The sequence below is a fragment of the Dendrobates tinctorius genome, unplaced genomic scaffold (assembly GCF_039654945.1).
Source record: "Dendrobates tinctorius isolate UK_male_01 unplaced genomic scaffold, ASM3965494v1 ptg000083l, whole genome shotgun sequence".
In the NCBI taxonomy this organism is placed as follows: Eukaryota; Metazoa; Chordata; class Amphibia; order Anura; family Dendrobatidae; genus Dendrobates; species Dendrobates tinctorius.
In genome coordinates, this window is record NW_027361751.1 from 3871162 (window position 1) to 3884707 (window position 13546).

Consider the following 13546-nt stretch of genomic DNA (forward strand, 5'->3'; position numbering starts at 1 on the left):
GCAGAAGTAAGATGGCGGTCGGCGTGCACGCCCTTTTATACCCCCTGTGACGCCCACCAAAGCAAGCCAATCACTTGCATGCCCTTCTGAAAGATGGTGGTGACCCCTGCCTATGTCATCACGTTGCCCACAGTGTCCGTGGATCCTGATTGGCTGAAAAAGAGCGCAAAACAAACTTTTGAAACGCGACTTTGGCGCGTAAGTCGCCGACCTCATGGCCGACCTCATCCTAGGGTCGGGTTTCGTTTCATGAAACCCGACTTTGCCAAAAGTCGGCGACTTTTGAAATTGTTCGACCCGTTTCGCTCAACTCTAGTTGTGAACCATTTTTTAAACTGTGTACAGCGACTACAATTTAATGGTTAGTGGGATACTGATGATATCTGGGAAAGTAATTAATCTCCATAGCTCAGGATAAAAACCCTGCCTTGGCATATGATGACTTTCTAGTTAATGTAAGCAAACCACTAATTGGTAGGGTGAACTCAACTGGAAATGTCTTTTTCACTATTTCAGTGAACAGAGGTGATCTGTTGCATAGGATCACACGGCAAATGTCACAAAAAGTTATCTTAGTTAAGTCATTCATGTAAAAACTAGTTATTGCTTTAAAATGGTTCATTTAAATCAATATGTTTTTTCTTTATATAACACATTTGGCAGGGTTCCTGCATACGCAGTATAGTTTAAAACCATATGAAGAATGTAGAAAACAGACTGAGAATTGCTTGTTTAACCTTCTACAAGATGATTAGTTTCCAGTAACAGATAATGAGCCGTTCTCTTAATTTCCCACCAACCTGCAGAATCAACATATGACACAGTGGTATAGTATATCCTGTGGAGATGAGTTGTTTCCAAAATGAATTTAGTTCAGCTAGCTACATAAGAATATAAACCTACCAGCCATTAAAATCACCTGCCTAATATTGTGTACATCACCCTGGTTTCCTGATCCAACCAGTTATACAAAGATTCGGAGACAGCGTTAGCCTTTGGTTTTGTGACGACTCCTGGAGTGGACCCTCTGGGTCGTGACACCAACCCTCCCAGGGCGAGCTGACCTAGTGAAGACCACCCCCTATACAGGGAGTGTCAGGGGCAAGCCCCAGGGGGTGAGGCACCACGACTGCTGGCACCAGGCGGCCGGCTCACAGGAGACACGAGTGGGTGAGAGTGTCGGCAGGAACGTGTAAAGTGTGGACACGGGAACACGTGGTATACAGAGACTTCGTTCGTCCGGGTGTGAGTGAAGCAGGAAGCGTGCAAGGAGCACGTCAGAGCACTGAGTCAGGCAGCAGGTGTGCCAGGAGGTACAACTGAGTATAAGACAGAGCACGGAATCGGAGTGTGTGCCAGGAGGCACGACTGAGTATAAGACAGAGTACAGGGTAAGAGCGTGTGCCAGGAGGCACAACCGAGTATGAGACAGAGTACAGTGTCAGAGCATGTGCCAGGAGGCACAACCGAGTACGAGACAGAACACAGGGTCAGAGCGTGTGCCAGGAGGCACAACCAAGTACAAAGCAGAGTGCAGATTCAGAGCGTGTGCCAAGAGGCACAACAGAGTGCAAGGCAGAGGACCTGAGTACAGCGCACAGCCAGGCAGGGACACGGCAGACCAAGCCAGGAAGCACAACAATAATCAGGCACCTCCCCTAGGGGGAGGTCGTCTGATATAGCACATGACTACTACTGGTTCCGGGTCAGGAACTAGCCAGAAAGCACATGACCACTACAGGTTCCGGGTCAGGTCCTCCATTACCATAGAGAGGACCGAGCCCTATACAGCACTGACAGGAGCGCGCAAGCGCAAACGTGACATGTAGGAGGAGGCCCGGGGACGAGAGCTGCGCGTGCGCACCCTACGGGACCCCCGGAGTGACCGCAGCTCCGGAAGAGATGACGTCGGGACCGAGGTCCCGCCCCCAGGTGAGCACGGCGTGACAGTACCCCCCCCTTTACGCCCCCTCTTTCTAAAACTGGAGAGGAACTTAGACAAAATCTGGGGTGCGTGGATATTCTCCTTGGGTTCCCATGACCTCTCCTCGGGGCCAAAACCCTTCCAATCGACCAGGAACATGGTTCTCCCTCTTACCTTCTTCATGGCCAAAATGTCATTCACCTCAAACTCATCCCCCAAGCCAACAGGCTGGGGTGTGTGGCCTGGAGAAGGATGAAATCGGTTAAGAACCACAGGTTTTAGGAGAGACACATGGAAGGAATTGGGAATACGGAGTGAAGGAGGCAGCTTCAATTTGTAAGCAACATCATTAATCCGCCTGAGGACCTCAAAAGGACCAATGTAACGGGGACCCAGTTTGTAAGATGGTACCTTAAGGCGGACGTATTTGGTGGAGAGCCACACCTTGTCACCAGGGAGAAATGGAGGAACGTCCAGGCGCCTCTTGTCAGCGTGTAATTTCATTCTGTCCCGTGCTTTCTCGAGAGCGGTTTTGGTCTCCTGCCATACCCTGGAGAACTCCACAGACTGAGAATCGGCAGCAGGTACCCCCGAGACAGGAAGTACCGGTAGAGGCACATTGAGATGCTGTCCAAAGACGATGAAGAAAGGAGACTTGGTAGACGATTCACTGGAGTGATTATTGTAGGCGAACTCAGCCCAAGGAAGTAGACCGACCCAGTCATTCTGATGAGCATTAGAAAAATGCCGGAGATAGGATGTAAGGATCTGGTTGGTACGTTCCACCTGCCCATTGGTTTGGGGGTGATAGGCGGAAGAGAAATCCAATGACACTTTCATGAGTCCGCATAGAGCTCTCCAGAACCGGGAGGTGAATTGGACCCCTCTATCCGACACGATGTGCTGGGGGAAGCCGTGAATCCTGAAGATATGGGAAATGAAGATCTTCGCCAAGTCAGGAGCAGAGGGTAGTCCGGGAAGAGGAATGAAGTGAGCTATCTTTGAAAATCGGTCTACAACCACCAAGACCACAGTACAACCGGAAGAACAAGGCAGATCAGTAATGAAATCCATGGCTATATGCTGCCATGGAGCCGACGGAATGGGAAGCGGGAACAGAAGACCGGAGGGTGGTTGTCTGGGTATCTTGTTCTGGGCACAGGACGGGCAAGATGCTACAAAGTCTTTAACATCCTGGGAGAGTGAAGGCCACCAATAATGGCGAGAGATTAAGTCCAAAGTCTTTTTGACACCAACGTGGCCGGCAATCTTGGACGAATGTCCCCAATTTAGCACTCGTTTTCGGTTATTCTCAGCCACAAAGGTTCTTCCCGGAGGTAACGTGGTTAACCTGACAGGAGCCACAGTAATTACTTTGGATAAATCAATGATATGAGAGGGTTCTTCCTCTGCATCAGACGACAGGAATGATCTTGACAACGCATCCGCTCTAACGTTCTTATCGCCGGGCCGAAAATGTAGCTCAAAGTCAAAGCGGGCGAAGAATAGGGACCACCTGGCTTGCCGAGGATTGAGCCTCTGTGCGGACTGGATGTACGCCAGGTTCTTATGGTCTGTGAAGATCTTGAATGGATGTATGGCACCCTCTAGTAAGTACCTCCACTCCTCCAAGGCCAACTTAATGGCCAATAGCTCTTTGTCGCCAATGGAGTAGTTCTGCTCAGTGGAGGAAAATACTTTAGAAAAGAAGCCACAGGTGACAAAACGTCCAGAAGAGGATTTCTGCAGAAGGACTGCGCCAGCCCCAGTAGAGGATGCGTCTACCTCGAGAGTGAAAGGTCTACTAACCTCAGGTCGGTGAAGCGCCGGAGCAGCGGCAAAGGCTTGTTTCAACGACTGGAAGGCCTCTTCAGCCTCAGAGGGCCAAGCCTTTGGGTTAGCTCCCTTGCAGATAAGGGACGAGATGGGGCGAACCAACGAGGAAAAATGAGGAACGAACTGTCGGTAGTAGTTCGCAAAACCAAGGAAGCGTTGGATTGCCTTCACCCCATGGGGCTGTGGCCAATCGAGGACGGCGGACACTTTTGCCGGATCCATGCATAGACCTGATTCTGAGATAATGTACCCCAAGAATGGCAGGGACGTTTGCTCGAAGGCACATTTCTCAAGCTTGGCATAAAGGCGGTTCTCCCTCAGGCGCTGGAGGACTTGACGCACGTTCTTTCTGTGGGCGGAGAGGTCTGGAGAAAAAACGAGGATGTCATCCAGATAGACTACCACGCAGGAGTACAGCATATCCCGGAAGACGTCATTCACGAACTCCTGGAAAACCGCTGGGGCATTGCAGAGGCCGAAGGGCATGACCAAGTACTCGTAGTGACCATCTCTGGTGTTAAAGGCGGTCTTCCACTCATCCCCGGAACGAATGCGGATCAAGTTGTAGGCCCCACGAAGATCCAGTTTGGTGAAAATTCGAGCTCCTCTAAGTCGGTCAAAGAGCTCCGGGATCAATGGCAATGGGTACTTGTTCTTGACCGTGATATTGTTCAGGCCTCGGTAGTCTATGCAAGGACGGAGGGAGCCGTCCTTCTTTTTTACAAAGAAAAATCCCGCTCCCGCGGGCGAGGAGGACTTACGGATGAAACCTCTAGCAAGGTTCTCCTGGATATAGTCAGACATAGCTTGGGTCTCAGCAGGGGATAGCGGGTATATCCTACCCCTGGGTGGCGTAGAACCAGGAATGAGGTCAATCGGACAGTCATATGGCCGATGGGGGGGCAGAGTCTCGGCCTCCTTCTTGTCGAAAACATCTGCAAAGGACCAGTAAGCCGACGGCAGACCTGTAGGTGCCGGGGATGGACCGGCAGAGTTCATCAGACGGACGGGCAACAGGCACTTCTCCTGACAGAACGGTCCCCATCGGAGTATCTCGCCCGACCGCCAGTCCAGGGTTGGCTCATGAGTCCGTAGCCAAGGGAGGCCTAGAAGAAGTGCGTGAGACATGGTGGACAAGACGAGGAAGGAGATCTTCTCCAGGTGCAGGGCTCCGATCTGCAGCTCGATCTCTTCGGTGGCCTGGGTAACGGACTCCAGCACGGACGTACCATTGACCGAAACAATCGACCGAGGAGTCTCCAGGGATCTGACAGGAATCCGGTATTTTTTAACCGCCTCGAGTGTGATAAAATTCCCCTCCGCGCCAGAATCCAGGAAAGCCTCCTCAGAATAACGCTTGGCACCGAGATTCAATAATACGGACACGAGCAGGGGAGGAGAGGAATCACGTACACCTAGGGAGGCCTCTCCTATCAACCCTAGGCGGAGAAGTTTCCCGGCTTCTTGGAGCAGGAACGGAGGAGGTGAGAGGAGCTCCTCTCTCTGGCTAATTCACGGGCACGTTCCTGAAACCGCAGGTCGATGCGTGTCGCCAGTGAGATCAGATCCTCTAAAGAGGTGGGAGTATCCCGACCTGCCAGTACGTCTTTGATCCGACTGGACAGGCCACGCCAAAAGATCCCTACGAGAGCCTCGTTGTTCCAACCGAGTTCGGAGGCCAAGGTACGAAAACGGATGGCATACTGTCCTACCGGTAGCGTACCCTGATGGAGGTTAAAGAGGGACTCGGTGATAGAGGCCAGCCGACCCGGCTCGTCGAACACCTTGCGGAAGGTGTCCAAAAAGGTGGAAAGCCGAGAGACGAGTGGGTCATTGCGCTTGTTCACCCATGCTAATGCCTCCCCCTCTAAGTGTGAAACAATAAAGGCAATTTGGGCGCGCTCAGTGGGATAGTGCTGCGGCAAAAGCTCAAAATGTAACCGGCATTGGTTCAGAAATCCTCGACAAAACTTAGGGTCCCCGCTATATCGGGGTGGCTTGCCGAGGCGCGGCATCGGGTGCGGAGCCGAGGACTGGGCAGAAACGGATTGTATGGCCAACAAATGAGACTCCATGGATTTCAAAAAGACCATAATCCTGGTCTGACTCTCCCGTAGGAACACCAGTTCCTTTTGGATGTAGGTGGTGGCACCAGCGGGGTCCATGGCCTGATTATACTGTGACGACTCCTGGAGTGGACCCTCTGGGTCGTGACACCAACCCTCCCAGGGCGAGCTGACCTAGTGAAGACCACCCCCTATACAGGGAGTGTCAGGGGCAAGCCCCAGGGGGTGAGGCACCACGACTGCTGGCACCAGGCGGCCGGCTCACAGGAGACACGAGTGGGTGAGAGTGTCGGCAGGAACGTGTAAAGTGTGGACACGGGAACACGTGGTATACAGAGACTTCGTTCGTCCGGGTGTGAGTGAAGCAGGAAGCGTGCAAGGAGCACGTCAGAGCACTGAGTCAGGCAGCAGGTGTGCCAGGAGGTACAACTGAGTATAAGACAGAGCACGGAATCGGAGTGTGTGCCAGGAGGCACGACTGAGTATAAGACAGAGTACAGTGTCAGAGCATGTGCCAGGAGGCACAACCGAGTACGAGACAGAACACAGGGTCAGAGCGTGTGCCAGGAGGCACAACCAAGTACAAAGCAGAGTGCAGATTCAGAGCGTGTGCCAAGAGGCACAACAGAGTGCAAGGCAGAGGACCTGAGTACAGCGCACAGCCAGGCAGGGACACGGCAGACCAAGCCAGGAAGCACAACAATAATCAGGCACCTCCCCTAGGGGGAGGTCGTCTGATATAGCACATGACTACTACTGGTTCCGGGTCAGGAACTAGCCAGAAAGCACATGACCACTACAGGTTCCGGGTCAGGTCCTCCATTACCATAGAGAGGACCGAGCCCTATACAGCACTGACAGGAGCACGCAAGCGCAAACGTGACATGTAGGAGGAGGCCCGGGGACGAGAGCTGCGCGTGCGCACCCTACGGGACCCCCGGAGTGACCGCAGCTCCGGAAGAGATGACGTCGGGACCGAGGTCCCGCCCCCAGGTGAGCACGGCGTGACAGGTTTGTTGGGCTTGTAAGGGGGTGAAGCACCGAAGGAGCCGAGGGAGAGGTGCCTTCCCAGCTCCATGCCCGGAACCATTGAGCAGAGCATTAGGTTCCCCGGGGGACGCTTTAGGGGACCGGACTGAAGCCAGACACAGGAAGTGGGCAGGACTGGGAGCGGTAAAACTGCGCGCGCTTTCTGCAGAGCAGCGCAGAGACCAGTGGAGAGAGGATGCTGACGCAGGAGGGGAGAGGAAACGTGTACCGCCACTGGAGGCAGAGAGACCGCGGACACAGGCGGTGGGCAGTGAGTATGAGAAGCCTGGTGCTCCACTGCCAGAAAGACTTCTGACTCCCCTCCTTGATGAGACTTTGCCTCACAGTGAGACCGCGTTAGGTGCTGAGACGCTCCCCTGTGACTAAGGGGCGTTCAGTGACGGGGCAGTGACCTGCAAAGAGAGACTGTGTAAGGTAGAGCCCCTGACGTCGGCATGAGAACACCGCTGTCACATCAGAGAGACGAACTATGAGCAAAGAGAGATATCATCAGCCTCATACCCCTTTGGCTCCAGCGTTAACCCCTCATACCCCAGCTGGACTTTATTAAGGACCCTGGAGACAGATGACAGCAAGCACCACTGGTGCCTCGATGCCAACGTTGGACCACAGTGATCCCTCTAATCAAGACCCCTGAGGACTGATAAGTTTTGTCTCATAGGAAAATAACTTTTCTTCTGTTTGATCCTCGTATATGTCACTCTGCTGTTGATATAATCTGTTCATATCATATTCACTTTTATACTGCTGCTTGTTTTACCAGTATTTTCCCCTGTAAGTAAACCTCCCTTTTACTGTTGGTCTGCCTGCTCCTTGGTGACATATACCTCTCCTGCACGTTATTACAGGCTTACCAAAGAAAATCATTCTGATGGCCCACCTTACAGATTTGAGAATCAACCGCTAAGAAAAGAAAGTACCGTACCAAGTGGACATCTGACAACAACTAGCATTTGTAGAACAAGTAATGACTAGTGAAAACCTTCAGTTAACCTATTTTCAGGATCCACTTTTATAATTCATTAATAGCATATCCTGTGGATATGTAATAAATATATACAGTGTAAGGCTTCCAAAAAAATAGTTTTATTGTTTTCCTTTTTATTGAGTTTTTGACATACCACAAAATAAAAACAAAGTGACCAGTACACAAAAGAGTGTGCAAGAAAAAATCTTAAGCATGGTTAAAAGCTGACTCATCAAAAACTCAGTGAGACAAGATTCATAACTAGCAATCTCCTTCAACAATAAAGTGCAAGGTATGAGAATACAGCCTGTAAGAAAGTGAAGCAAGTAACAAGTGCGCTAAAGGAGGAATAAAGCAAACAACCAATGGGTCATAATGCTAGTAAAATATAGGTGACACAGCCTTCTGAAGGATGCAGCCAGCAAGGGGAAAGTCAGTCCTGCTAGATCAAGTTGATTGGGTTCGATGTCCCCAAGTCTCCTAAGAAATTAAGTATGCTGACTTGATTTCGGTGTGAGACTCAAATCATTCCGGGGATGTCCACTCATACAGTATATCAGGGCCAATTGTATTTGTAAGACAGTCTATAAGGGTCCTCAAACCCTCACACTGATATTACATGGAAAGACCAAAGAAAATCCCCACTTGTTTGCAATGCCCTAGTGGCATATAAGAAAGATCATAGCTTCCATGTTTTCCAGGAGAGAATTGGGCTTATGAGAAGTGGAAAGTCTTTCTGTGAGAAACACGTAGAAAATTTAATCTCCTTACCATCTGGATGGATGTTTCCACCCTTTTGAAGGTCTTGTTGAAGCAGCAGTTTTGTGAAATTTTAGACCAGGAGACTTTAGGATTTTGCTTCTGATGGGGAATCAGAAGTAGAAACATCTCATATAACTGCCATGGAATGGATTATTGGTGTCCTTGGCAAATCTCAGTTGGCCTACACATGCACCTTTAACTTGTCAACCTGCATTATAATAAAGTATAGTTGAATAATTTTTTCTTTAGCTCAAACACATTCACCATGGAAATTCCTATACTATAAGTTGATATTATGAGATGCGAGGTATCGTGAGACTCAAACATACCTTGAAGAGGAACATTTCATGTCTCCACACCATCTAGCTGAGAACCCAAAGAGAAACCCTAATTCAGTTCTCCAATTTTTCTATTTATAAAAGGGGGTTAGAGAAAAGTCTCTTGTAGAGAAAGTTTCAAAAGGGTTGAATCTAGAGATGGGCATAGCTTTTCCTGTTATGCAACACTGATCACCCGTAAGCTTGAAAACATAAAATTGGCGTCAATGCATACTTCAAAATAGAAAAAATAATCTTGACACTCAATAGAGTCAATAAGGAGCAAATATTGATGTCCAATATTAGCAGAACAAAAATCAAATTTCCTATCAAACACAAATTGTTCCATCCACAATTGCTAACCAACGTTGATAACTGATACTGATATTGAATATGTATCAATAAAACTATTAATATTATTAGCAATATAACTCATAACAATGTTTGAAATGAAAGCAGCAACAGGGAGCAAAATCTATATTCTGGAAATATTTGATTATTTTTATTCACTTGTATAGCGCTATCATATTCCACAGCGCTTTCAGACATTACATCACTGTCCCCACTGTGATTCACAATCTAAATCCCCTATCGTTATATCTTTGGGATGTGAGAAGAAATGGGAGAAAGCCTGGAGGAAACCCTCGCAAACACAGGGAGAACCTTTTCATGCATCAAATGCCTTTTTTTTTCTTTATTCAAAATGAATCTCCATCAGATTACAGATGATGCCATTGGGTCACCCTGTGGTCAGTGTATCATTAAGTAGTGGTGTAACCTAAGCCTCATGGGTCTCAATGCAAAATCTCCAAAAGGGCCCCAAATTTTTGCAAGTCTTTCATAGAATTGGTCTTTTTAAATAGGCCAAACAGACTTTTTGCGCCTCCTAGGCTCCAGAGCCCGAGTGTGATTGCAAACCCTGCACCTATTGTAGTTACAGCCCCTTCTAGCAAAAAGACAACCTCTTTACACTGCCCATACACATTTTGAGTCCTAGTAGCATGCAGCATTGGCATAGTTGGGGCTAGGATGTGCTGCAATGGGCTTGTCTCATGGGTGATTATTGCCTTCAAGCCAGAATATTTAGATGCTTAAATAAGGCTAACGCAGTGACCTGAATTTTTGCCCATGGTGAAGGAAAGTATAAATTGAGTTTGTTTTATAAGACTTATTAAAATAAAGTTTTTAAATTGTATTAAATGGGGACATAGCGCTGCCCGATTGTATTTTTACAAAACTAACTATTAACAATGTAGGTATGGATATCAACATTCACTAGTGCATCTAAAAAATGCAAACATGGCTGCAAAAAGAAGAGTACACATGCCACTATGTACAGAACTTAAAAAAGTATTATTAAGTCAGTTAAGATGTAAAAAAAATCATAATTATAAATCACCTGGTAGTATGTGCAACCATATTCACTAACCATGATGCCAAAGCATATATGATAATGAAAACATCTGTTAGTTATTTTACAAAGCTTTATTGAGACTGGTGTCGAGATGCAGAGAACTGAGGCTCCCATCTCATGGTCAGCACCTGTAACATGGCACAATGGCAGTGGGCGAGGTGCTTGTCTTCCATGCCCTGGCATGCTACATAAAATTGGGGTGCTCTTGTCACCTGGGCAATTCGCCTCTACAGACTGCATGGCACTGCTATATCAGGCAGGCCAATGTTAGAGAACGAATTAAGGGAGACCGAAGTCCAAAAATAAACTTCTTTATACTGAACTTGATAAGAACTTTGTACATCGGACAATAGGCACATTTCTTCACAAAGGTATCTCTTGCATGAAGCAGACATTGTTAGGCATCGAGATTCTCCCGCTGCACGAGATAGATCCCGGGCGTTGCCTGGTGCTGTGGTCCCCCATTCAGGTCTAGCTGCTCAGATTGCTGCACAACACAGACGTCGATCCCAGCATCTTGCTCAGGCTCATGGTATACACTTGGTTACTACTGCCTCTCCAGCCAAGTCTATGGTAACCAGTGTTATACAGGTGCAGCCTTGCGCTCTGGAGGCTAAGTCAAAAAATCACCTTACTGAGAATGTCTGTGATGTGGTGTCTTCTTATTGGTGGTCGGACGTTACCTGCTTTGGTGATGTGGCAGCTCCGGATTGGCCTGCGGGCGATGTCACGGCCGACTGGGCGTGAGTGTTTGGGGAGGAGCCTAGGGTATAAAAGGTTGAGGTGCACGCTGGTGGGCTAGTATCATTTATGTTATGTGAGTGTTGATACTCTACCATTCTGTCTGCAGGTTGTGTGAGTCTGTCTAAGCTCTGGAACTGTACACCTTGGCAGGCAGTTAGCATCAGTGGAGCAATTAGTCTCTTGGCTTACCACCAGTTTCCTTCATGTGTGTGTGGCACCCCCAGAAGTATGGTCACCACAGTGGCATTACCTTCCTCCAGGGAGGGTGATGTCAGGCTTGGAAGCAATGAAGGGTCTCTCTAGCAGTTAACCATAACATGCAACACAGTTCCCACTCCAGGCCAGCAGAGGGAGGTCCGAACCAGAATTGGGGGAGGAGTGCTCTCTGAGGGCCAGGAAGGGAAAGAGGAGTTAGTGTGAGGAGGCAGAAGTGTGTAGACGTGGAGAGAGAAGCTGGGGGACTGAGCGAAGTTGAGAGCTCGTTCCCAGCTGGAGCGCATGATTTGGAGCCTGGTCTCCATGGTTGTATGGATACTGAAGGTCCTGCAACAGAAACCAGAGGAATAGGAAGCTGTAAATGCTCTATTCCCACATAAGACTCAGAGGCACAACAGCGACAGGGGAGCCAAAAGAATAGATAGAAGGATACAGCTGTCTGCCATACGAGGTAGATCTAAAAGGAAACAAGAAGGAGGAACTTCAGTGTAACACAGTACTGCATGTCCCTCAAGTAAGCGCTAGAAAGGAGACTACACAACCCATCTGCACAGAGAGATTCCTGAGTTGCTTCCAGGCTAACCAGCTCCTGTACCATCTGTAATCTTGACCCTGGACTGCATTTTCCAAGCAAAGTAAAGGTAAAGAAACTGCACCCTGTTGTGTCCTTGCCTCCTTCCTGCATCATCTTCAGCACTGCTACATCTCTGGGCCAGACACTGCACCCTCTTCCTAAACACCTATCCTCACTGCCCTGGGACTACAGCCCTGCCTGTGGAGGGCTACAACATCATTGCTGCACCACACCATCTGTCCCAGAGGATCTGTCTGCAGCATCGGCTTAACACCTTCCTTGCCGAACACCACAGGTGGCGTCACGAATCAGCCACTCACAAACTTTATTCCCATCTCTCAAATCCCTTTTACATGGGAGCCCAGGGCCACAGACCGGGCTCTGTGAGACTGGCCCGGTACCGAGTACCCCACAACCCCGGGAGGGCGACCCATGTGCTGTTAGCACAGTTGAGTTACTGGGCAAGTCCAACCTCTAGCCTAGAGGGTATTATGTCTAGCGTCATATACAGTAAGTTTCACGTGCTTTATCCCTGTGATGTTTAACAGGGTATTACACTTAATATTCTTTTGTTCATTACTGCTCTTTGAAGTAATGGAGCTTGGTGCTCAGTGTTCTGTACTCACTGTGTGGCGTTAACACAGTGTGTCCACGCAATCGCTCGCTGTTTAGTTTCCATCATTGTTCACTAGCAGCAGTTAAACATCTCTGCACGGTGGACCCCAGGTTGCGATTGCACTTTATAATTTATTTTAATTTGGTGCAATCCACCAACAATAACAGTATACTAACACCATGGTCTGGCTAGAAGTGGCAGACGAGCAGTGACTCCAGCGGTACATCCAACAGCTGGAGAGTAGGTTGTCTATTTTTGAGCGGGCGGCTTCTTTTGTCGATTTTGCTGCTGTGGCAGCTCAGGCAGCTAGCAAAGCAGCCTCTATGGTTTTTGCTGTGGCGCCTGTGCCACCTGTACTGCGTTTTTCGCTGCGCGACAAATTTTCCAGCCACAGCAAGGCCTGCAGAGGCTTCGTTAATCAGTGCTTTATTCATCTGGTGTTACTGGCTGCATGATTCCCAACTGAGTGAACCAAGGTGGGATTTGCGATTTTGCTCTTGTCAGGCAGAGCATTGGAGTGGGCTATGCCATTGTGGGAGTGAGATGACCCACTGATTAGTAACGTCTATCATTTTTTGGGTGCCCTGAAAGAGGTCTTTGGGGTCACAAGTAACCCATGATACCGCACTCCAACTCCTGGCATTAACTCAGGGTTGGTCCATGGTTAGTCAATTTGCCATCCAATTTCATACTCTGGCTGCTGAGTTAAAGTGGCCTGATAAGATCCTGATACCCATCTTTTGGAGGGGTTTAGCAGATCATGTCAGAGATGCTTTAGCCACTAGAGAGATTCCCACTACTCTGGATGAGTTAATATCCGTGTCCACTCTCACAGATCTCTGGCACGCTGAGCCGGGATTGGAGCGAGCTCAGAGTAGATCTGAGATTCACTTGGCTCTCAACTTCACCAATCCCATGAATCCACCAACTCAGGCAGATGTTTCTGTAGAGCCCATGGATGTCTCTGAGCAGAATCTACCACCCACTCTGTACTTTGTTTTGCCTGCAGCCATACCCACCATTTTGCCAATAAATGTCCCAAGAGTCAGAAAGAGTCATA